Source organism: Triturus cristatus, chromosome 5_1 (assembly GCF_964204655.1).
Source record: "Triturus cristatus chromosome 5_1, aTriCri1.1, whole genome shotgun sequence".
NCBI classification, from domain to species: Eukaryota; Metazoa; Chordata; class Amphibia; order Caudata; family Salamandridae; genus Triturus; species Triturus cristatus.
In genome coordinates, this window is record NC_140587.1 from 317,729,682 (window position 1) to 317,756,393 (window position 26,712).

Sequence of the window (26,712 nt, forward strand, 5' to 3'; positions counted from 1 at the left end):
AATGTTTTTTTCAAAACCGTTTTGTGTCCAGAAGAGTTATTTGTTTTGGTTGTTACACTTGATGATACATGAATTTTGTTTTTCTTAAACACATGCAAGGCTAGTGTACTGGGAGTGTTTATGCACTGATCGGGCTTATTGGTCTCAAACTAAGGGCCTGATTTAGAGTTTGGTGGACCGGTACTTCTTCACAAACGTGACAGATATCCACCTTATTACGAGTGCATTAAGATGCAGTGTACTTGTAATAAGGTGAGCGGGATATCTGTCACGTATTGTGAGGGAGCACCCATCCACCAAACTCTAAACTAGGCCCTAAGACGTTGCAAAATATATGCAAGTATATTGCACTCCCACTGCAACAGTGCTCTAAAGCAGGGTTCTCCTAAGACTGTCTTGGAGGTCCGGATCCATCCTAGGTATTTAAGATAACTACATTTATCTAAATGTAGATATGATAACAATCTGGCATGGATCTGGTCCTCAAGGACCGACTTTGGACAGGCTGTTACTGACGCACATTGACCTGAGATTAATGTACCCTTCACTGTCATTTCGGACACCATTAACACCGGGCACACCAAAACATAAATTCTATTCATCATTCTGGTTCATACCACATAAGACAATTGGCTTAAGTAATCTCATCGTTATTAATGGCGCATATGATTCCAGTTATACAGGAAAGAGCCTCATGTAGAAAACACAATTCGCACATTGCGACCAGTGTTGAATTTTGTCAAGCCATTTATGTACTAATGGTTCAACTTGCAATAGCCCCATTCGGAGTGGGTCACAATCTGATCTACTGCATGAACTGTATTGAGGTAAGTCGCAAATTATGACTTACTGCAATTGGATGCCATCACATGGATGGTTGCCTGCTGTGTCAGCAGGCCAACATGTCGGTGATCGCTTTTAAAGAAAGTAAACTTTTTTAAAAATGCAGCCTGTATTACCTTAACAGAAACAGCGCTGCGTTTTTTTTTATAATACACTAAGTGGAAGGGGTTCCATTGGGACCCCTTCCCTTTTGCAAATTCATTACCACCCCAACTCAGCAGTCTGTAATTTCTCAGTGTTTTGCAATCGGCTTATGGTCACAAACATTGGTATTCACATACCAATTCTTATTTTGAAAGGGACGCCTACAACACGCCCCTTCCATGCTCTGATTTGGTAGACATTTGCAGTCCCATTTTAGGGGTCAGTAAAAGTATACTAACTCCTAAAATAGGATTAGTACATAGAAAAAAAACGATTTTGCGGTTTTACACGTACATATTTTGCGAGTCACAGCATTTGCAACCACAGAATAGAGTTGTACATCAGGCCTAAAGTGATTTGCAGCATTTATTAATTAATTTAAGATACCAGGCCATTTTTTTGCATTTTCACAGCAACTACCAAAGTTCCTTGTCTGAGTAAGGATTCAGTGGATTTAAAAGCTCTGGAGGTAGACTCCTTTCCAAAATCATTAACAGGAGTCATATTTTTGATCTACAGTCACTGACATTGTCCAGTAGATAGTCTTTCTTCTAAGCCAATTACCAAATTGATTGTTCTCTTTTAACTAATGGAAAAATGCAAGTGTTTTTTTTAATGTGTTTACTATGTCTCTTGCACCTGTCAACACAGTTGCTTCAGTAAAGTGGTAGCCCTATCCTAGATTTACCTTGTAGATATGCCATGGCTTGTAGTATTAGTAAACAACTCACCATTAAGCTGTATATTTCCCTGAAGACTCAGGACTGTTTTCGCTCTCCTCTTAAAGGATCCTGAAAGGACATGGCTATTGTTAACCATCTTGAGTTCCAGACTGTACACATCTGGGGACCTTTCTCCAAGACCTATAAAACATACACTGCACCCTGCTCAAAGGTAGATATATTTTCCAGTTAGACTGAAACAAATGACCAGTCAAAGTTCCGCATTTGAGTATTCGGTTCTTGTTATATACATTTAGCAATACAGTCACTTAAGAGACATGAAACAATAACCTTCTTAAGACTGCGTAAAGGGAAAACTTTCACTCTAGTGTCATTTGCCCATCTTGATTGACCCGAGATTGCCATACAGTTTGGTTGGTGAAAACGTGTGGGGCTGGGAGGGGTAAAAGCGGGAGAGGTGAAGGTTTGGAAAAACCTCAAGGAAGAGAGTAAAGGCTGATTTGTAACACTGAAGGCATCATCTTTCCAGGGTCTGTGCTAGACTGCTTTTACTTGAGGCATTGTTATCCACTATAACTCATATAAATTCCTACCAGCAAGCGTCCTGGTCAAGCTTATTAACTCATTCATTCGTAGGGACCCTCTGCTTAACTGAATGTAGAAACATGAGGATTGCTTCTTTATGGTCTAACTTGTATTGTCTTTTGGACTGATGTAGAGTTGAGTGGACTGTCAGTCAGGTTCCTCTATTTTCAAAATCAGAGGCTCTCTGAAAGTCCTGCAGTAGTTTAATCCTCTCAAATAATCAGCCACCTAAAAGCTAAGCAGTAGTCCGCTACAAACACTTAATACAAAACAAGATTCACACCAATTCAAAGAAAAATGTATATTCTCTTAGTAAACCAAAAGATATTAAAAAAACAAGGGTGTTCTATTGGGTGAGTAATGACAGTGCAGTGCTCGTGAAGGTTAAGTGACGAACAAACAAAAGTTAGCAATACACGTAAGCTTGCAAATTAAATCAAATACACTAAATATATGGTGACAAATAGTCAACTCAGTGTTATGCCCATTTGAAGATGAACAAAGTTATGAAGGAATTGTAACTAAATACATGGGCCAAGAAAATTCACTTGACCTGGTCGTTCAAAAGACGATGGTTGAATAATTGCAGACAAACTCCTGTTATGTGAAACATTTGTAGATGAAGGCATCAAACTAATATTTTAATAACCACATTTTATTTGTTTTAACAAATATCAGCAGCATCTACCAATAGTCGATTAACAACATCACCCTGCATATCGGATATTGGAAACGAGTACAAATATCTGTACACAACAACAGCATCACACCACTAGTCTATGATATGCCCACCACCCACCCTCATATCTTATCATGTTTTTGGGGGCGTACTTGTGCTTCATAGATTGACTTCTCCTGCCGCACCCTAGTCCACTCCCTTCCTCCATACCGCCAACGAAGGGGGTTCTGGCAGCCTCCAAGTACGGACAATGTCTCTTTTGGCCACCAATGTGGCTACTCCAATAAATGCCCTTTCTGATTGCTGCTTCCCATCTTCTTCCAGGAGACTCAGTAGGGTCATCCGGGGATCAAGATCAATGTGGCGGCCCAGTACTTCAGAGATCTCCCACCATATCCCTCCCCAAAAGTCAGACAATGCCGGACAAGACCAGACCATATGGAAAAAGTAAATAGCGGGGAGGGTGCACCTCACACACACTGCCTGGGCAGCAAAGCCCATCCGCTACAATCTTTTGGGGAGGGTCAATTATTTAGCATGGAGATAGTTAATTTGGACAATCCAAAGGCATGAGGAAAACGCCAATTCTCTTGGGGCCAAGTGCACCTCCCTCCAGTCATCCTCATCATCCAATTCTCCTACCCAACCCTCCCACTTAAGTCTCATGAGGAGGAAGCGATCAGGTGCATTGATCATCCGGGAACGATAAAGCATCGAAATGGCTCCTTAGCCCAAGCTTCCCATCAGCAATTTAGCTTCAAAAGGATTGTATTTGAGGATGTGGGGACCTACCGAGATGTGGTCAAGCAGGCATGACGTAATTGAAGGTAACAAAAGAATTGCATGTGGGAGAGGCGTTTAAGTTCTCGCAGCTCCTGAAACGACATCAATGTCCCTCCTCGGTTAAAATCTTCCAAATGAGTAATCCTTATTCTTGCCCACTATGTGAACCCCTGAAGACCCACTGCCCGCTGAGGCCATGTACCCTGCCACAGCGGTGTAATTCCTCTAAGACGAAAATCCCAATGGATGAAACGCTGGGCTGCTCTGCAGCAGAGTAATGTCACTCAGGTACAGGAAGGAGGAGCATCCGGTATCCGGCTACTATAGAGTAGACTGAGGAGATCGTCAAGGCCAATGAGGTGTAACTCAACGCTATAAGCGGGCCGTCCCAACCGCTGGTAAATCCCTCCTTTAATCAATACCAGGTATGCAGCGAAGTAATACCCATAAATGTCAGTCATTCCATGGCCCCCGCCAAAGGAGGACTTTCTCGCAGAGGTAGAGGCCACCTGGTGTGAACCGGATACCCCCACCCGCCCCGCCCAGAAGAACGCCATAATCCTGGATGTGAGTGATTGAAACCCGGAGGTGAGGGAAGTTTGCCAGATCACAGCGGTAGCGAGGAAGGTGCATCATTTTAAATAAAGCTTATTCGTGATTTGTTCTCTTTTGATCACTGTAAGTTCCTTGTCACCGATTTCCTTACAGTACTTCACACTGTTTGATGTATCTCCACGAACTTTGGCAGATATTTTATGAGGGTGAGGTCTCTGTTGGTTGTGACAAGTACACAGAGCGGAACGGGCATTTCCATGGGATTGTGATACATAACATAAAAACTTGAGATTCACTAGAAAACAACACAATTAATGGTCAGTAGTAGTTAAGCGATCACAAAACTGAAAAACGTATAAATTCACCAGTTATCATGTGCAGCACACGTTGAACACCATAATTCACACTCCCGCATTGCTCAGTACACACCGTAGCCGATGGCAAAAAGAGCAAAACGTGGCAATGGCATTAGTTATGGCGTGCATTGTGCATTGCACATCATAACTGGCAAATTTTATTGGGGGGGGTCAGTTTTGTATTTACTGAACCATAATTCTCCTTTAACTCGGTTTTCTCCAGTTAACATATTCTTATAAATATAACATGTTTTGTTTTTATTGCACAAAGTGCAATGGTATACAAACCAATATTTAACAGGAATTTAGTAAGTATTTTTCACATTTTACGGAAATTATGACAACAACCCCTACAGAGCTTTGCCATCACTAATTATTTAATTGGTACAAAGCTAAAACAAAACTGAAAGATTGAACTTGCAATCAGAGCCAATTGTTTGCTGAATATTGCAGGGCAAGCCTCAAACAGGCAGCCTGAAGAGAGCTTTACAGGTGCACTTTTTTAGGTATTGCCTACAAACAGCTTCTTTTTGTTTGTTTACAAAAGATCTCTTTGAGGAACGTACCAAAAACTAACAATGGGTTTAGAGTCAATCCATTGCTTACCGTTTGTTGTCCTTCTTGTCACTTTCATTTGCTTTCCTCTTATTCATGGCCAGGGCCAACTTTAGGGAGGTGGGACCTGTGCAGCTGCACTGTGCGCTGACCCAGAGGAGGGGCACTGACCTTATGGGGGGGCGCCCTGTTTAGCAATAACTTAAGATTTAAAAGTACCTCCGGCAGAGTTCCGGTGCTTCAGGCAGCAATAAAAATGTCAAGATAACTCATGTGATTAATGTTCCTGCTAGAGAGAGAGAGATCAGAGTTTTGTCTACTGGCAGTTTTGACTCCCATAAAGTAGCGCAGAGGGTTAATAGGCCTGCTGCAAAGAATAGATCAGTATTTTATGTGGATAGCTGTGTTGGTTATTAAAGCTAGCCTTTACCAGCGCTTTAAAAGTGAGGGAATCAGAGGAGGAGGTCATAGGGGCAGGGGGAGGTGCCAAAAAGAATACATACCAGAGCTACTGAAGGTAGCTCGCTGAAAACGCAAAGGGGAGAAGCTCCAAGTAGCCATGAATAATGACAGCGGGCTAGAGGAGAGCCAGGACGAAGCCGCCACATATATCATCCTCCCTATCAGTCACCGCTCATCCCATGGCCCTCTGCATGCAGGCCCCTGTAAAAATGCCTTGTCCGCCTTAGACTGGAAGAGCAGCTCTATCAAAACAAGGCAAGGGGAAAAAAAAGCATGCGGGCGCCGTTAATCAAATAAATAAATTAAGTGGCACGGCGAGCGATGTTCGATGCAGTTTGGGAGGTGGGAGTGCCACCATTGTTACAAAAGTGAATAAATAGGGGAAATCTGTATTTAACTAATGTGACACCTATTGCATTGCAAATGCTTGTTAGCTCAGCCTTGCTGGTAGTAGCATCAACCATCTCTGAGAATAAATTCTACCGGAGACGGACACCAATGATGTCTGCCTCAGATCCCTCAGTTCCAAACACGACTCTGTGTCATGTCCATGTTGCGCCAAGATGAATAAGAAAGCCATCGGCAACTGGTATGGCAAACTCGCTGTTGCTGAACTTCGTTGATCAAAAAAGCACCCGCAGTCAAAGCCGGGGCCACAGTATTCCCAGTCGAAATCGAGGGAACGGATGTGCTCCGAAGGCCGCTCCTGTCATCAGTCATCATCGAGATCACAGGGCTCAGGTAAGGCCAAAAAGTCACACCAAAAACAAACATCCAAAGCATGGGTCCTCTTCGTCCCACCACTCGGAGTCATGCGATGCTCCAGGCACCTCTAGTCAGAGGAGTTGTCCCCCTCATGTGGAGAAAATCCCAATGCTAGTCCGGCTTTGTCCCTTTTTCAAACGGACTAAGATGCCACAGTGGGTAAAGCAACTAAAGGTAGCCATGGAAGACCTTTTTGGTGCTGTACCAGATACCTCTAGGAGGTGCCTCAGGCCCCATAGTTGTGAGGGGTCCACCAGCCCAGATACTGCCTGCAAATCCCTTCTCGACACCTACTATTTTCCTTGATCTGACACGGAGGTCAGCATCTTCCTCAGTGTCAGCGTTGCCAGCTCAGGTGCCACCCTCGAATCCACCTTGAGCACCACACTCAACACCACTTTCGACATTACAAATGGCCCCACCGCCTTGGGTATCAATGCCAGTACCGATGTCACAGACGCCAGAAATAGTTCTATCGGACTCAGAAACCTATGGCCCACTGCCCAGGATTCAACATTATTCTGAACCAGACACTTATGCCCCACAATATGACTCTGGAGGATATTGACTATGACAACCAGTATGGGGATGATGGCAACTTATTTGATGACTTCCAGGATGCCAGGAGTCTGGAGACTTAGCCAGACATTGGTCTGTCTTCAACTAACACTAGGCTACTATAGAGTCGGCCTCCTTTGCAACAGTAACTTGAAGAGTGACGGAGGTGCTAGACCTTACTTTGATCACTCAAGAAGCCAAAACGAGCATGCTAACTGGGGTCCTCAACCCAGCATAAGCCAGCCATGAGCCTCTAATCCCCTTTAATGAGGCCCTGACTGATATGCTGGTGGGCTCCTGGGCCAAACCAGGATCTTGCTCATCAGTTGATAGACAAGTGGTGATGTGGCACAGGCCTGCTTCTGCCAGCCTCCTGAACCCCAATTCTTTCTCAACCACTTCTTCTGACAGGGAATCCAAAAGGATAAAAACATTTGGGGAATGAATGTTATCCAGTATTGGGGTATCTTTCATAGATTCACATGCGTGAATCATTCCCCGTCGCCGAGGCGGGAGTCCCACGGTAAATTACAAAAGTACTGGCATAAGTAAATAACATTAGTAGGCTAAAAGAAAAAGGCCTAAGGTCTAAATCTTAGAAGCCTATCTACACCATTGTAGTAAAAAGAACCAAAAGTTCACTCCAACCAATCAGCTACCAGCACCCTCTAGAACACTCTCAGCAGTCAGTTCTCCTCAGATTTTCACTGCACGTTGTGTGGAAGGGAGTCTTCCTGAGTGCCTACTCAGTTCTGCACTTCATCTCTTCAGGATGTCTGACAAGAAAGCTCTCTTTAAACCCGCAGGACCTGTGATAAGAAGAGGGTCCATGTTGATGACCAGCATAAGGACTGCATTTACTGCCTTTATCCTAAGCATGTTGCGAAGGATTGTAGGATTTGCCATACTTTCCCTACTAAGACTCTTAGGGATAGAGAGGTAAGGCTGCTTTTATGGCTAAAATCTTCTTCGGCTGAGGAGGATGACCGGGCCTCAACTTCTAGCAAAAGAGCTAGATCCCATGACAGCTCTTCAAGTGAGGAAAGAAAACATCACAAAACTTCCCATGATGTATCTGACCCTTCAAAGAGGTCACCTAAACTTCCTCTGGGTCAACGCTGTCTCCACCCTCTACTTCGGTCAAGAGGTTGTCTACTTCAAAAACCGTGAGTAAAAGCCAGTTTAAATCTCTCACTTTGACTCCGTCGTCGACGATTTCTGTGACTTCTTCTCCCCCATAGTTGACTGTTACTGTCTCGACGACGGCCATTACTTCGCCTATTGTGTCGACTAAGATTTCTATCACTTCTAAGAAGCCTATCCAGGAAGAGTTGTCGACGAGGAAGTCAACGACGAAGTCTCAGTCGACGTCGAGCCTGTCGCCGAAGCCTCCACCGTCGTCGAAGGTGCTGTTATCTGTGAAGTCTACGTCGTCATCGTCGATGACTGTATCAGCGTAGAGCCCGTCGACGTCAAGCCCGTCGACGATGATCCCGTCGATGACGAAGAGCCCTTCGACGAAGAGCTCGTCGACGACGAAGAGCTCGTCGACGACGAAGAGCCCGTCGACGACGACTTTACTAGCGCAATCACAATCAACACCAATAACATCTGCATCTTTTCAACGTAAGTCCTTTCAAAGACAAGATTACAGTAAAATATCTCCACTTATGCCGTCTCACTTTTTGTCAACTTATGTTGACTATGAGGATGAGGGACCATTTGGCACAGTTCACCATCCTTCTTAGCTAAACATCAAGTGTCAAGATGATGATGACGACGAATACCAAGAGCATTATTATCAAGCTGAACTTATGGTTCCATACCATAGATTGCATCAAAGGGGGTCGCGCAAGAAGAAAATGAGTCACCTTCCTCCTACGCTCATTCAGGATCTTCAAGCCATGCTGGCGGATTACCGTCAAAGGTTTCCCCCACAGCAGGCTGTCCCGATAATCCACCTCCACCAGCGGGGATTCCTGACCCGTTGCCTCAGTCTGAGGTTCCTTTCTCTCCGGCTCAGCCTTCAGGTCCATCTGAGCATGTGCACCATGATGATACATCCCCTGAAGAGGAGGTTGAAGAGCGTGAGTTACCCAACAATACTAATGTTACGTATCCATGGGACGATTATGTTCTACCGATGCCATCTCCACCCCTTCCTCTTCCTTCTGATTCTTCCCTTGAGGACTTCGGGGGCTTTCATAATTTGATGCAGCGAGCAGCATCTAGATTCCAGTTGCCTGTTACAGTAGAGCAAACAGAATGCTTTTTACATGATTTCAAAGCGGAGTCTAGGAAGATCACGAGAGCTGTTCCGATCATTGATTACATCTGGAATGAAGGGGTTAAGATCATGAACACGCCTGCATCTATTCCGGCTGTACTTCCTCGCATTGAGAAAGCTCCTGCTAATAGTTCATCTTGTCCGGTTGGTCATCCACGACCAGATTTGGTTATTTCTCAAGCCGCCCAGCAACGATCCAAAAATCCTGCAACACCTATAACCACACCACCTGATAAGGAAGGACGGAGGCTAGACCTTATAGATGAAAAGTTTTCAACTATGGCGGCGGCTTCTATTAAAGCTGCGAATTCTCTGGCAATAATCGGTCGCTATGACCGTCAAATGTGGTCAGATATGGCTGAGTTTATTGACCTCATTCCTGAAGACCGGAGGCAAGACGCTATGAAGATTCTGTTGGAAGGAGAATCTGAAGTCATAGAGTGCGCTCTGGACATTACAAACACTAACTTTCGTCAGCTTGCCGGTGCTGCAGTGCTTAGACGCCAGGGATGGCTTAAAGCCACAACTTTCAGGCCGGAAGTGCAAACGAAAACTTTAGACATGGCATATGACGGAGAGTCTTTATTTGGAAAACACATTGATGAGGCCCTCCTTGCTATCAAGACTGATACGGATACAGCAAGATCGTTAGACGCCCTTCAATACAGGCGCGGATCTTTCAGAGGCGCAAGAGGACGTGGCTTTGCGTCTAGACAAGGATACCAAAACCAGCAAAACAGGCAATACCAATCGCAGTATAGACAGCCTTATGGTCAGTCATCGTACCGCCAATCTTCTTCGACTAGTTTCTCCCGTCAGGGTGGTCGAAAACGATCACAGAATCAAGGTCGAGATTCCAACAGGAAGCAATGATCTATGCAGGGCGCCAACCATAATACCTTCCCTATCCGTGGGCGCGAAAATTTCAGCTTTTGTTCACAGGTGGCAGGAAATTACCTCAAACCGATGGGTTTTAGACCTAGTAACCAACGGTCACACCCTGGAATTCATCAAACAGCCACCTACTACTCCGCCCAAGGGTCCCCCTCCCCCTCGTCTTTACTTATTGTTCATAGAAGCCTTAACGATGCTCCTCAAGAATGCAATAGAGAAGGTTCCATCATCTAAAAGAGGAACCGGTTTCTATTCTCGTTTCTTCCTCATCAAGAAGTCGTCAGGGGAATGGAGCCCGATTCTGGACCTCCGCAAGCTCAACAATTCCTCAAAAAGCAAAGTTTCCAGATGGTCACGCTTTTCGACATCTTGAGCTGTCTCAACACAGGAGATTTTATGGCTTCTCTGAATATGAAAGATGCGTATTTCCACATCCCCATTCACCCCAAACTTAGAAAATACCTTCGCTTCACGGTGGCTGGCGCCCACTATCAGTTTAAGGTGCTCCCGTTTGGGCTGAAATCGGCACCAAGAATCTTCATGAAGTGCTTGGCACCAGTGGCAGCGACATTGAGATCTCGAGGAATACAGGTTTTCCCTTATCTCGACGATTGGCTGATCCAAGACCTTTCGGAACAAGCAACCAAGGAGGCCACAAAAGCATGTCTCCATCTCTTCTCTTCTCTGGGGCTGACTCTCAACGAGAGCAGATCACAGTTGCGTCCACTACAAGTCATTCCTTTTTTTCGGGGCAGTGCTAGACACGGTTTAGTGCAAAGCATTCTTGTCAAACGATCATCAAATGCATCTCCAAAAATTAGCAATTTCAATCTCAAAAAGGTCAGTTTCTGTCCGGATGTTTGCTTCACTTCTAGGGATGTGCTCCTCTGCAATAAATCTCATACCCTTGGCACGGCTCAAAAGGAGACCTCGTTCGTTCGTGGGCTCGTTCGCCGATTCCATCAGGGTCACGTCGTGCATGATCGATGCTCTGCATTGGTGGTCTCAGACAACGAATTTGGCCAGGGTCTCACATTCCTACAAACCATTCCAGACTTTGTTTTAACAACCGATGCCTCCATGGAAGGATGGGGAGGTCATCTGCAAGATTTACAAATGCAAGGAAAATGGTCTCAAGTACACAAACAGCAGCATATCAACAGACTGGAGCTCTGCGCTATCTATCTGTCTCTGCAAGCGTTCCTCCCCAGAATCGAAGGTTCCTCAGTGCTGCTCCATACCGACAATACGACCAGCATGTATTACATCAACAAACAAGGAGGAACAAAGTCAGCTACGCTCTCACAGGAAGCTCAGGAATTGTGGGAGTGGGTCACATTCCACAAGATAACTCGGAGAGCTGAACACGTCGGGGGTCTCCACAATACTCTGGCGGGCACACTGAGCAGATCTCAATCGGACTGTCACGAGTGGGAACTAGAAGAGAAGCAGGTGAACAGAATTTTCCGAGCTTGGGGCAAACCAGCACTGGATCTATTCGCAACGAGGGAGAACAAGAAATGCCTATACTATGCCAGCAGGTTCCCTCAACAGGGCTGAAGGGGGAATGCCCTGTCCATGTGAGGGTCAGGGATTTGCGCATACGCTTTTCCCCCCCGATACCTTTGATCCCGAAGGTTCTCCGCAAGATGAAGCTGGAGGGTTGCCGTCTTATTCTAGTTGCTCCCCGTTGGCCAAGACAGTATTGGTTCCAGGAGCTTCTTCTACTGTCTCAGGACAAACCTATTCGCCATACTCCGACGCTCACGATGTCGTCAAGGGACAGAGGCCAAGTGGTTCATCCGGACCCACAGTCCCTGCACTTTCACGCATGGCTCCGGATTTCTTAGAGTTCAAAGACCTCAACATCTCTCAGGACTGTCGTGAGATTCTGGCCAAATCTCATGCCCAGAACACAATCAAAACCTATCGCTTAAAATGGAAGCGATTTTGCCGTTGGTGCGAAGCGATTAATATTCACACAGTTCAAGCTCCTACGGAATAAATTCTTCTTTATTTGCTTTCTCTAGCCAAGTCTGGGCTTAACTTTTCATCGGTCAAGATCCATCTTGCTACTCTTTCCAGATTCAGAAAATGCGCCAAGCTTCCTTCTCGCTGTTCATCTTCACTTGTCAAACAATTTATGAAAGGGCTTTTCTGAACTTTCCCTCCAGTGCGAGCACCCCTCCAGAGTGGGAACTCAATACCGTGCTGGCGCAATTAATGAAGCGCCATTTGAGCCGATTCACAAAGTTGATCTCAAATTCCTCACGTGGAAGGTGGCCATTCTACTGACTCTTACTTCTGCAAGAAAGGTTAGTGAAATCCAAGCTTTCACTATCACAGAACCCTTTTTACATTTCATTAAGGATTATGTAACCCTTTGAACAAATCCTAGATTCATCACTAGAGTACCGTCTCAATTTCACTTGAATGAACCGGTAAGGTTGAGAACTTTCTTTCCAGATCCATCCACTGCAGCTAAAAGAGCATTACACACTCTGGATGTTAAGCGCTGTTTAAAATTTTACCTACAAAAAACCAAAGACATCAGACGATCTAACCAACTGTTCGTGGCCTATGGTCAAGCGACACTTGGGACTGCAGTGACAAAGGCAACAATAGCGAGATGGCTGGCTTCTACAATTCATTTCTGTCATGACAAGGCCAACAAACCTTTGCAGAGGAAAGCCAAAGCTCATTCTACAAGGACTGTAGCAGCTTCTACAGCATTGTTTGCTGGAGTGACTCTCGAAAATATCTGTCGTGCTGCGACATGGAAAAATGTCCACACGTTCACGAAGCATTACTGTCTTCAATCTGCACAACAAGATGATGCAGCTGTTGGACAGGCGGTCCTACGCCATCTCTTTCATTGAGGTCAGATTCAGGTACTTCTTCCTTTTGATATGTTACCATGTTTCATGTAACTTGCATGTTTATATGTTTAAAGATCTGAATATATAGATATATCTGTATGTTGGCATTGATGAATTCATGTTTTATTTCGATAATGTCTTTTAATATGGATTTGATTTCTTAAAGGCTTGGTTATTTTAACATTTCTCAACCATTGTGGATGCAATTTGGGAGTTTATGAACACTGTCTCCCACCATCCGCAAATGACAATACATTTGGCTTACTGCTTGCTACTCTGATTCAGGAATGTGAATCTATGAAAGATACCCTAATACTGGATAAGAAAACAGGTTACTTACCTGTAAGTACAGTTATCCAGTATTGGTATCTTTCATAGATTCACATGCACCTACCCTCCTCCACAGGGAGTCAGTTCTTTATGATTGGGGAATCTTACTTCCCACTTGTGCTATGAAAATCTGAGGAGAACTGACTCTGCTGAGAGTGTTCTAGAGGGTGCTGGTAGCTGATTGGTTGGAGCGAACTTTTGGTTCTTTTTACTATAATGATGTAGATGGGCTTCTAAGATTTAGGCCTTATGCCTTTTTCTTTTAGCCTACTGCTGTTATTTACTTATGGCACTACTTTTGTAATTTACCGTGGGACTCCTGCCTCGGCAACGGGGAATGATTCAGGCATGTGAATCTATGAAAGATACCAATACTGGATTACTGTAGTTACAGGTAAGTAACTTGTTTTCTTCTCTTCTTCCAGCCCTTACTTACAGAGTGTCAGACATCTTGCCATTTATCCCAGACCAACCTTGCAGAGCCTTATTTTAGTCTGAAAGCATGCTGCAAAATACTGAATTAAATCTGGTCTGGACAAAACCGACTGCCTGTGTAGGGCAGTTAGCACCAGCATGGTTCTTAGGCACCAAACCTGGATTCACTCAATGGGTTTCTCAACTGATGTTCATCAGCCCCTCATGGACATGCTTTTAGATGGCTCTAGGCTGTTCAGAGCAAAGGCAGACTTGGTCATTGAAAGATTTAAGGAGAGTAAGGACAATCCCCACTCTCTGGGCTTAGCTCTTCCAGTCCAGCAGTTCTCAAACAACAGTGACCCTTTCATGGCTTTGGTAGGGGCATCCAGCAGAGGCAGAGACGATATGCACTTCAGAGAGGTCCAGGCCGACAGCGTCCAAGACCCCACCCTAAGGGCAACAAGATACCCAAAACCCAGCCACTCCCCTCCCCGTACAGTCGCTGCAAAACTACCTTAATTTCTTCTGGGAGACCCAGAATCAACCCGTAGAAGATCACATCACCTCCCCAGCTGGTGGGGCATTACGTCCGATCAGTGGATACTCCAGATCATGTAAAACAGATATTCCCGCCCTCTCTATCCTACCCTACTCCTTGGTCATACCACCTGAACCACAACACCTCCAGGAGGACCACTTGTCCATAGTCCGTGAAGAAGTTCAAGCTCTCGTGGCCAGTAGAGCAATAAAGAGGGTGCCAGCATCAGAGATCGGGACTGGCTGCCACTTCTGTTACTTTCTGGTGTTGAAGAAAGATAGGGACCTCTGTCCCATCCTAGAACTTCACTCTCTGAACAACTTCCGTGAAGTTCAAAATGCTCACCCTGGCCCCAGTTTTGTCTGCCCTTGATCTAGGAGACTGGATGGTAATGCTGGACTTGCAGGACACATTTTTTCACCTCCCTCCCCTACAGTTCCCGCAGACATTACCTGTGGGTTCAAGTAGACCAAAAGCGCTTTCGGTTCATCGACCCCCTTTGGCCTTACCAGAGCACCTCGGGTGTTCATAAAGGTGATGGTGACAATCGCGGACCATCTGCAGAGGTTGGGAATACTAGTCTTCCTATTTCTTTACAACTGGCTGCTGAAGGCGTGCTCGCCTGAAACAGTCGTAAGCCACCTCCAGATGACAGCCTTCCTGTTGACATCACTGGGTTTTTCCCATTTTCTCTCCTGACTCCTTCACAACAGCTTCCCTTTGCTGGATCCATGGTGGACATGGTGCTTTTCCGAGACATCCCTCTGCCTCAACAAGTCTAGGACATTCAGGCTTTGATCCTGATGTTTCTACACTTGGCCTAGGTCTTAGTGAGACAGGATCTGATGCTTCTGGGCCTCTTGGCCTCCGGCATCCTGGTCACGCACCACACCAGGTGACACATGCTGGCACTGCAGTGGGATCTGAAGTCCCAGTGGGCTCAGCAACAAAGGTACCTTTCATAGTCCATCCAGGTGTTGAAGGAGACTGTGAAAGATTTCCAGTGGCAGTTGCTCAACTGCGATTGGGCTGACGGCACACCTCTCTCCCTAACCTACCCGGGGCTAATAGTCATAACAGATGCATCTTTGCTGGGCTGGGGAGTTCATCTATGAGCGGAGGAGGTCAGAGTACTTTGGTCTCTGTCGGAGGCTTAACCCCCATCTCAACTTGTTGGAGCTGCAAGTGATTTGCTTGGCAGTAAAAGCGTTCCTCGCGATCATCAAGAGACAACGGCACAGGTTCTCAGGGACAGCATGACCACCGTATGGCATTGCAACAAACCAGGGGGAGTGGGGGTCATAGGTCCTGCATTCAAAAGGCCCAGCGCCTCTAGAAGTGGCTGAACTCTCAGGAGATCTCCCTGATTGTCCAGCACCTGGTAGGATCTTTAAACACCATGGTGGATGAACTCAGCCAGCAGTGCCTAGCGGATCACGAATGACAGTTATACTCAGAGGTGGCACAGGACATCTTCCAGGAATGGGGAGAACCCCGACTCAGTGTATTTGCCACCATAGAGAAGCGCAATGTCAAAACATTTGCACGTTGAAGTTACCAAAGCAGTCATCCCTCAGAGACACTCCCATCAGCATTGGGGATTGGGACTCTTTTACACCTCATAAGCCCCAACCTCCCTCCCGGAACTGCTGGCCATGAACATATGTCCTTTGATTTGGCTGCCCCTTCAGGAAGAACTCCTGTTGCAGCAGCAGTGTAGAGTCTTCCACCCAAGCTTGCACAACCTACACCTTTATTCATGGAGATTGAGCGGTGATAGTTGACAGAGTTGGACGTTTCTACTAAATCTGTTTGTCAGGACGCTGAGATGTTTGTTGTCTGGTGTTCCTCCCAAAAGATTCAACCCCTTAATGTAAAGTAACCACATATTCTCCTTTTTAGGTCTCGCCTGACCCAGCGCATGCGCTGGTCTGGCGAGACATTTTGTGAGGGCTCCAAAAAGTGCTACCAGGCCAGCCTAGAGCTACAGTGCATATGCGCGGGCGCGCGCGTTGCGCTTTACCGCGATTACTTTCACTTTCGCGGCCGCTTTTATGTTTGATCACTTTCGCGGCCGCCTTGATGTTCTCCGTGAGGCTTCACTAGATTGCAGCAGTTAAAACAAGCATTGGCACAGCCTATAGGTCTCGCTTTTGGGACCTTATAAGTGTTTAGTTATGCAACTGTTGCATGGCTAAACACCTATAAGGTCCCAAAGGCGAGACCTATTGGCTATGCCAATGCTGGTTTGTGTTGCTGTTTTAACAGTTAAAGCTGTCCTTTTGCCTTCTTACGTTTACCCGCTCAGCCATCCCTCCTTAAGTCACCTGTTGTGATGCTTTTCCTCAAGGGGTTCATCCACATGTTCCCTCCAATACAATTTGTGATGCTGCAATGGGACCTTAATTTGGTATCACTTACCTAATGTTCATTCCCTTTGAAACGATACACAGGGGAGCTTGGTAAAGGTCTCAGCATGGTAAAGACTGTGTGATAAAGGCACTTTGTGGTAAAGACTGCGTGGTAAAGACTGTTTCCTGTCCTCTGAGATATACTTACCATCATAACGGCATAGTTCAACCCTATAACATCAGCCAGGTGAATGAGTGAACTCAAGGCATTGTCATTAGTTCCACCATGCACTTCCTTTCTGGATAAAGTGGTCATATGAACGATAGCGGCATTCCTGCCCAAGATAATCACGCCTTTCCACATTGGGCAATCTATTACCTTGTCTTCTTTCTATGTCTCTCCTCTGGTTAGAATTCTCTGTCAGAAGAACAAGTTTCCTTTTCTGGTAGAGATTCTAACCACAGATTCCTCACCCACCCTGGTCCTCGTTCTGTGGAATGGACTCATATGATCCATTAACAAAATCCCAATCTGAAAGTCTGCATACTTCCATATTCTGATTTCAATGGCTCTGCTCTGCAGGTGCCGTCCCAGATCAGAAAGAAACTGATGTCGGCACGCAGAGGTGGCACAGATATACCGGCCTCAACATCATGTCTGGGACATACCCAACGTGGAGCCGCACAACACCACCTGCCGAAACATGAGGGAATTGCTGCAAAAGTTTCCAGATCCAGCCTGGTGTGGGGGGGTGATTCACAAATTAAGGAATCTGTGGTTAGATAAAGTTTTAGCAAATGTACGTAACATACGCAGCCACCTAAAGCACTTTGTAGTTGAGGTTGAATCATTTTTCCAGTTGCTTAACTTTAACCCTCTTTGGCCAATCCGTACAAAACTTACCTAAGAAAAATGCTCCACTAAAGTTTATTCCTGGTAAGTTTTGTCTTAATTGGTCATTAGGAGGAGTTCTAAAACGGTATCTCACATTAAAAAAGTAGAGAATTAGCTGTCAAAGATTGCACAAAAACAGAATGACACCTTAGTTAAACAAAACCAGCGCTTGCAGAACTTGCGATCTTTTTTATTATTAGATATAAAGGTGTTCTATTGATTTTGAAATATTTGCAGAAGAAAAATGCTAACAATTGTGTAGATCTATGCTGTGGCTGCAATGAGCTGGTTACTTTTGTTCTGGCAACCATTTTGGGTCGGCGGATCCAAACTAGGATCTGTGAAAACTGCAGAATTTAATTTAGAATTAATAAATACAGTGTGCTTAATTAACATTAGCTGGTAACAAATAATTTAATTGAGCAGTATTTGACGTAATATGCTTTTAAAGCAGACAGGCCTAGTCATGCCTCCAATTTATTTGCATTTGTTGTACATTGCACATTTTCTCTCTTTGCAGCTTGAGATAAAGATGTGTCCTTCAGCATTTTGTTGTTTGTTTACTGTCCTGTTTTTACTTGCATCGTTAAAATGCAGTCTTTGTGTTTCTGGAGGAAAAAGCAGACCTGACTGTGTCTGTCTTTATAAGGCTACTTTCTCTGACTGGGAGAGGTTGTGTGTGTAATTTCAAATGTGCCTTTGTTTTTACAATACAGGGTTATTAATTAGTAGTAGTGCAAAAGTCATTTTCCATGTGATGTGTTTACTTTTACCATTAGATATTGTGTTGTATTATTTATTTCACCTGTCAACAGTACGATTTCTCTGTTTGAAAAACTATGTAACATGCTGTTTTTGGAATGTTTCCTGAGACCTTGGCTTCCATTTGAGAACAGACTCCACATTAGTCTGTTTATGTACTCGGTACTTAGGGGTTTCTCAGGATTTTTCCCTTGCCTTTGAACTGAGCAGAGTTATGCATTATTTGACCTTTGCTAGATAGGATTTGGTTCTGCCTTTATAATTAGAATAGAGACTGAAAACATGCTTTTACTTTCATTTTGATTTGATCTGACTTGTTGCTTTATATAATGATTCTAATATTTAAATAAACCTTCATGGGTTGGGCTTTGAACCTAGTCTGGTGAAAGTCGATTAGGCCTAATTTATCTCTTTTCTAGGGGGTTATCTTCTTTTGCAGCTACACAAGGCCCCCCGATCCAACAAAGAGCACTTGAGAAATAATTATTTGGCACCCATATAACAACTCAGACCCAACAACACCCTAGCGAAATATATTATGGTACTCTAGCCATTCATACCCTGATAAAGGATCAAGGTATAATCCAGAATGATCTCTTGGACACCAGGCTTGCCTGTGTGGAAAATATTAGTAAATGAACCATGCATAGAGCATGACCACGACCACAAATCATTCCTTTTTACATGCCCACGTGATATTGACATGAAATTTAAATTGTGGGTGCCGCATTTGTATATTGTGTGCACAGGGCATCCTGCCTGCATTCTCCATTGATTGCATGGTGAAGGCGATGCTCTGCTTGGCCTTTTCTGTATGTAGTGCCCAAAGGGCATGAACGAAGGTACCCTTCAAACCCTCATGTTTTACATAAAGTCTTGCATTAATAATATATTTTGTTTGTTACACAGCTTGATAAGATCCGAACTGTAGCAGGTGGTTTAAGTTGCATTATTGTTATATCTCTACACACTTGTCTCTTGATTTCATGCTTGTGTCAGAAACAAAATTATCGATTACATCATATGTTAAAATTACAATTATTTAAAGAGGGCATGAGTAATTCTAAATAATTATTACTTTGATATGAAGTACACTATTTTCAGTACCCATATAAAAGAAGCCACTAACAAACAAAAGGAGACTTATAAAAATCTTAAAGAACTATCCAGCTCTAAGAGGGTCACTCTGGCTGGAACTGGAGCCTTCCGAGGAACTGTGTGACTCCTCAAATACTTTCTTCATTGATAAAGTCAAGCTAATTAAGCAACACATTACCTTTAATTCCTTCCTCTATCAGGTGGATGTAATAGAGGGGAGTAGTGACGGGAATATTTATCCCCTGATCCATTTCTCTTCACTACAGAAAGACACACTCATTTCTCTTATTCTCTTATGCATAAGGTAGATTCAGGATCCTCTAAGGATCTCTGCCCTCCGACCTCCATGCTAGCCTTATCTGAAGTTGTTGTCGAACCATTACTTGAACTACTGATCTGAAAGAGAATATTAGTTATAGATTCCTTTCCTTAGAATTACCCCCAGGCGTCAGACTGTATCGGAGAATTTTTTCCTTAGCAGTACCCCTGCGCGTCTGTAGGTGGCATCGGTCGACTCCACATTCATTGTCAGCGTTGTGATCGCCGGAATGACGTTGCGGTATCTACTTAGATGCTGCCCGTGCGCGCTGACATCTGTTCTTTCTTTTTCCGTGCCAGCCAGTACAGATCCGGAGAGAGCGGTACCCTTAGTAATTTTTTGACTAACTCTTTTTCGACTTTTGTCGACATCTTTTTCGAGTCGTTCGACTCCTGATGCACGTAGGGCTGTCCCATCGTTGGACCAGCTTCAAACCTTGTGACTCCTGTCACAAGTTGATATTGGTGACGGACCCACTCCTCGTGTGCCTCTGGTGCCCGGAGTGTGAACATGACCCGAAGTCGTGGACCGACTGTCGGGCCATGAAACCGAAGTTTTTGCTGGAGCGGTCCTGAAAGCTTCTGGAGGCCCACAGTCCGCTCTGTGCCGCTCGAGGTCCCGGTTGAGAGGGAGGTCGCGGGACCGGTCGCGGAGTCACCACCATCATTCCTCCTCAAAGTCTTCGTCATCGGGTAACTCAAAGCACAAGAAGAAAGCAAAGAAGCACCGTCACTCTTTGCCTTATCCCCGTCCGTCAGCCGACGCGGGATGCAGAGGGTTGTCGTCCTTCGGCTCAGTGATCGGAGACTGCTGGGACGACTCCGAGCTTCCCTCCCTTTCTGGAAGCCGGAGCGTCCCCTGCCCAGCTTCGTGCCTTTTACGAAGTCCTCCATTCCATCTTTCGGCAGCCCGACTCCTCGGGTGCGCATTCGGGCCCCGCGGATTCAGCTGGGAGCTCTAGGCCTTTGATGTCGGCGGCTCCGGTCCCGATGCCGCAGCACCCCCCTGGGATCCAGGCCTGGCTTCGGATCGGTGCTGGTCGACCGCACGACACCTCCCCCAGCACCGATTCCTCTGATGACCCTTCTGCCACCACCGACGCCGGTTGTGTCCCCGGCCTGCTTCAACCCCGGCCTCCCCCTTGATTTGGACACGGAGCCGGATCAGCGTTGACAGACGCCAGTACCGGCGTGAAGCTGTACTTTTGTACCACTATTCTACCCTGGTGTTCCTTATCGCCCTGAGTGGCAGCTAGAGGAGGGTGAGGAGGACTGGGAGGGGTCTGTTCACCCTCTGGCAGACCAGCTTGAAGAGCCGGACTGGAGAGAGGAGTTGGGTGAGGCCAGTGGTCTGGATACCTCCCCAGACCTTGGTATGCTTTCTCGCCCTACCGTGGCTGCGGAGGAGGGAGTCTCCTACGCTGTGGTGTTGCGTAGGGCGGCTGAGGCGTTGGGTCTTGAGCTTCCTAGGGTGGCAGTCAGGACTAACCTCCTGACTGAGGTGTTTCAGCTGGCAGCAGCATCTTCGGAGCCCCTCTGACTGTTCATTGAGCCCCTCACAGACATCCTCCTGAGCACTTTGTTCAAGCCCAGCACAGGGGCTCCTGTGGATAGGATGATTGCCGGACGCCACCGCCCGGTCCCGGGTGACCCACCTTTCCTCTTCCAACACCCTACCCCCGAGAACTTGGTGGTCCAAGCCTCTACATCCAAAGGTGTGTTCCCTCCTGCTCCCCTCAGATAGGGAATCCAAGAAGCTGGACCATCTTGGGAAGAAGATGTTTTCTTTCACTAGCTTAGGACTGCTGTCTCTTGGGCCATTATACCCACTCTGTGTGGGACACGGTTGTGCAGGTACTGCGACAGTGCCCGGTGGAGGCTCAGGCTTTATTGTCCCATGCCGTCTTAGAGGGTAGAGACGCAGCAAAGTTCGCCATTCGATGTGGGCTGGACACCGCCGACTCGCTGGGTAGAATGATTTCTACATCAGTAGCCCTGAGGGGCTACGCCTGGCTGAGGTTCACTTGCTTCTCAGGGGATGTCCAATCGACCCTTTTGGACATGCACCTTGAAGGTCGTCGCCTGTTTGGCAACAAGGCGGACAATGCGCTCAAACACTTCAAGGACTTTAAAGCTACGGCCAGGTCCTTGGGCCTCGCTGCCACCTCTTGCCCTGTTCAGTCTGCCTTTCGCCCCTTTCGTGGCTACAGAAGGGATGCCCCACCACGTTCCGCCCAGGGCCATAGGCCGGCGCAAGCTACCCAGCCTCTGCACTGCTGGAGACGTGGGTCTGGGGGCCAGCGGGCGGCCCAGGCCACCAGTGCCCCCTCTGCAGTAGCCTCCAAACATTCCTAGTCCGACTTTTCAAAGCCACCTGTTGCCAGTGGGTGGCAGGATCCGCCATCACCTCCCCCACTGGCACAATATAACGTCGGATAGATGGGTTTTGCAGATAGTCCGAAGGAGCTACTCCCTCCCCTTCGAGAATGCACCTACCTCCATGCCACCAACACTCCATCACATGACAGAGGATCACTTGGCCCTTCTCCGTCAGGAAGTTACAGCTCTCTTGGCCACGGGAGTTATCGAGCGAGTCCCTGTCCCAGAAGTAGGTTATGGTTGTTACTCCCACTACTTCCTGGTACCCAAGAAGGACAAAGGCCTGCGTCCTATCTTAGGGACGTCAACTGCTTCCTCCAGCGGAGAAGTTCAAAATGTTGACATTGGCTCAGGTCCTGTCTGCCCTCGACCTTGGATGGTAGCGCTGGACTTGCAGGACGCTTACTTGCACATTCCAGTCCTGCCAGCCCACAGGCGTTACCTACGGTTTACAGTAGGCCACAAGCATTTTTTGTTTACCGTGCTCCCTTTTGGCCATACCAGCACCCCTCGGATGTTCACGCAAGTAAGGGCGGTGGTTGCAGCTCATCTGCGCAGATCAGGGGTTCCAGTCTTCCCCGTTTTCCCCTATCTCAACGACTGGCTGTTGAAGACGGGCTCGCCCCAGGCTGTCGTCTCCCACCTCCAGAGTACGTCGGACCTCCTGCACTCACTGGGGTTCACTATCAACGTGCCGAAGTCACATCTGATTCCCTCTCAGAAGCTCCTTTTCATCAGAGCAGTTCTGGATACAGCGCAGTTTCGTGCTTATCCTCCAGAGCAGCAAGTCCGGAATATTCGGGCTATGATACCGATGTTTCAACCTCTATCCTGGGTTTCGGTGCAAATGACCTTGAGGCTGCTGGGCCTCATGCATCCTGCTGGTGGATCATGCCAGGTGGCATATGCGGGCCCTGCAGTGGGACCTGAAGTTCCAGTGGGCGCAGCATTAGGGGAATCTTTCCGATTGTGTCCAGATCTCGGAGGGCATTGCACACCAATTACAGTGGTGGCTAGCGAACCAGGATTGGGTCACCGGCAGATCCCTCTCCCTTCCCCAACCAGAGTTCACATTGGTGACAGATGCATCACTCCTGGGACGGGACAGCCACATGGGAGAGGCGGAGATCAGAGGCCTCTGGTCTCCGGCGGAGTCTGGGCTCCACATCAATCTTCTGGTGCTCTGGGCGATCCGTCTGGCATTCCTTCCTTCCGTCAAAGGAAGGGAAGTGCAGGTGTTCACGGTGAACATCACCGCCAAGTGGTAGTGCAACAAACAGTGCGGGTGGGGTCGTGGGCCCGGTGTCAAGAGGCCCTTCGACCTTTGGACGTGTCTGGAACATCAGGACATGTCCCTGGTGGTTTAACACCTGGCAAGTTCTCTGAACACCAGAGTGGACGAACTCAGCCGCCAGTGCATGATGGATCACGAATGGCGTCTTCACTCGGAGTTGGTGCAAGGTCTCTTTCAGCAGTGGGGGAGAGCCTTGGTTAGATCAGTTTGACACCGAAGAGAACGCACAATGTCAGCAGTTCTGCATGTTGGAATTTCCAAGGGCGGCACTCGCTCTGCGACGCTTTTCGTTGCAAGTGGAATTGTGGTCTTCTATACGCCTTTCAACCTACACCACTTCTACCCAGAGTGCTGAAGAAGATCAAGCGCGACTGGGCCCAAGTCATTATTGTGGCTCCGGATTGGGCACGAAGAGTCTGGTATCCCGAACTCTTGAACATGGCCATCGATCCTCCGATCAGACTGCCTCTTCGGGAGGATCTTCTGTCGCAGCAGCAGGGGACGGTGCTCCACCCAAACCTGTCCAGCCTCCACCTCCGTACGTGGAGATTGAGGGGCGCCAGTTGACAGCTTTTGACCTTCCTCCCGAAGTCTGTAATGTCATCTTGGCAGCCAGGCGTCCCTCCACTAAAACGGTATATGCCTGTAGATGGAACAAATGTGTAGCATGGTGCACAGCAAAGGCTGTGGATCCCCTTTCTGCCCCTCTGTCAGAGGTTCTCCTCTTTATTGCTCTGGGCACTCTAAAAGGCTATCTTTCGGCCATATCGGCCTTTCTTCGCCTTCCTGATCAGCCTTCTCTTTTCAAGTCCCCTATTGTAAATAGGTTTCTTAAAGGCATTATTTACCTCTTTCCTCCTGTTCCTTTTGTGATGCCCCAGTGGGACTTGAATCTGGTCTTAACTTACCAGTTAGTAATTGATGATTAAGGCTAGAGGCCGATGTGAGTTGGGTCACCGCTTCGGTTCTCCCGACCTCTCTGCTGACTGTGATATGGTCGACCATGTGAGTTTTTTTTGGACCATCTGGAGCGGCAAGTCTTTCAGGTCTGGTTCTAAACTGGGTATCTTCCTTCAAGAGGGATTTTCACACAGGAAGTCCAGCTCAGCCCTTTCACTTCTTCCAGTTCTCATCTTACCTACAGTGTACCTCAGAGTGCGTCCTATTCACCATTGCTGTTTATTGTTTACATTAGACCTTTAATTCTAGGTCTTTCTCAGCCCGGCTGTAGACTCTATAATTACACTGACCATTCACAATGTCTCCATTGGCTCAAAGGCACTCCTAATTCCCACCAGTAATTCTAATCTTAAATTCATCTGGAACTGGATGGGTATCTGTTGCTAAAGATTTATGTTTTTCTTCAGCATGCCATGCCTTTTCTTTACCATTTGTGGCTGTCGCATGCAGGTGGCAGAACCTATATGCAAGGTTTACAATGGCCAGACCTTGCTCTGTTTGGCCTTGGATACAGTGGTCATATGATGCGCCCAAAGTGTATTCCCAGTTGGTGCAACATACAGGACACAGCATCAGGTTGCATCAATAAAATTGCAAAATCGATGGAATTAAAAAGAAAAGCTTCAGAAATGTAATGGTTGCCTAAAGCCTTATATCAACCTATGTTGTAAGACCTTATAATACCACTGAGAAAACTTCACTTCAAGGGAAGGATAAAGTTAGAATTGAAAACCCCAAACCGTATGAAATTTTCCAGTTCCAGTTGGCAGTGTAATTATATCCCAAACATACGAATCGCAATAACATCATTGATGGCATTACATATCACAAATGATAGATCTGTGGATCTGTAAATTCATAATCCCTTTAGCACTGGGATGTTGGCATTTCTTGACCTTTGGCACTCATAATTTCTAAGTATATGTGCACAAAACAGCCTTATAATGGCACACTTATGAGTCACCATTATTGCCTGAACATTTCTCGTTTTAAAACTTTGTGGGAAGGTATGTATTAGCAGTTTAAACATAGGAAACCTTATTTTCTGGTTGATACATCCCCCTCATACAGGTTTCCACTCACCTCCCTTTTCTCTGGGATGCTGTTGCATTATTCATTTCCACCACTCTCCAGTTGCTATTGCTATGATGTGGGGAAATTGTTGGAGGCCTATTTAAAGTGGTAAGTGTGGTTTCATTTAGATATATGGTGAATATGTCCTTTCCACTGTCAAGTAGCACCTTTATCACTGAGATGCAGGGACTCTGGTGCCCCTTTCAACTGCAGATTTCTGAATCTAGGCTACTTTCTGGAGGGATCTCAAAAGATAAGGAATTTGCAGAAGGATGAATATATCTGGAAAAAACATAGGAAACACTTATGGTTTTAAAGGAAAACACTACACCGACAGTATTTTGGTTTGCCTTTTGCTCTAAAAAATGCCAAAGAAAAAATGGCTCAATTTGAGATCTGATAGGAACTTCTGTTCGCAGATTCCTTATTTTAGAATATACCCAGGCATCAGACTGGATCCGGAACATTTTCAGGAGCAGTACCCCTGCGCGCCAGGAGGTGGCGTCTTTCGGCTCTGCATGGCGTTGTCCGTGCCAGAAGTGCGGTGAGCGGTGCAGATGTATAGGAGCCACAGCAGCATGCTGACGTTAGTTATTTTCTTTACGCGCCAGTAAGTGCAGATCTGGAGGGAGCTACCCCCAGTCAATTTTTGACTGACCTTTTTCAACTTTTTGTTGAAGCCGTTTTGAGATTTTTCTCCTGGTGTGGCAGGATGTCAATTGGGAAGGCTGGCTTAAGGCCCTGCAGTGCATGTCATTGGCAGATGTCTGACCCGCACCTTGTTTGCTTCTTATGCCTTGAGTGTGACCACAAAGCGTCGACCTACATCAACTGCTGCGCCATGCACCCCTTGGCTTTGAGTCTCTGCTCCCTCAAGCTACTTGCCACCACATGTGCAATTCCGCAACAGTCTCGATCCCGCTTGAGAGGAAGGTTGCGGGATCGGTTGCGGAGCTCAAGATCTTTGTCGCCCTCCAAGACATCTTTGGGTAAGTCCCACAAGAAGAATAAGAAGTCGAAGAGGTCTTCAACTATGCCTGCCTGTGGGAGTCATCCAACTAGACGAGGGAGTGTTGTCATTTGAGGCCGACTCCTCGCCTCTCTGATTTTCAGGGAACCAGAGCGACTTCGTGCGATCTATTAAACCGTGCAACTCATATTTGGGCGGCCTGCTTGTGCTACTTCAGCCCCTTGGGATCAAGAGGTGCCCCCACTGGTTCTACACCAGCAGTTCCACCCCCGTCTCCAGTCGGGCCCCTTGAATCCAC

General features: G+C 46.5%; 1 protein-coding gene across 2 annotated transcripts in view; it reads left to right on the forward strand.

Moving 5' to 3' along the window:
• The window catches only part of TAF2 (TATA-box binding protein associated factor 2), a 948,796-nt gene that overhangs the window by 827,862 nt on the left and 94,222 nt on the right, over nucleotides 1-26,712 (forward strand). The window lies entirely within an intron of this gene.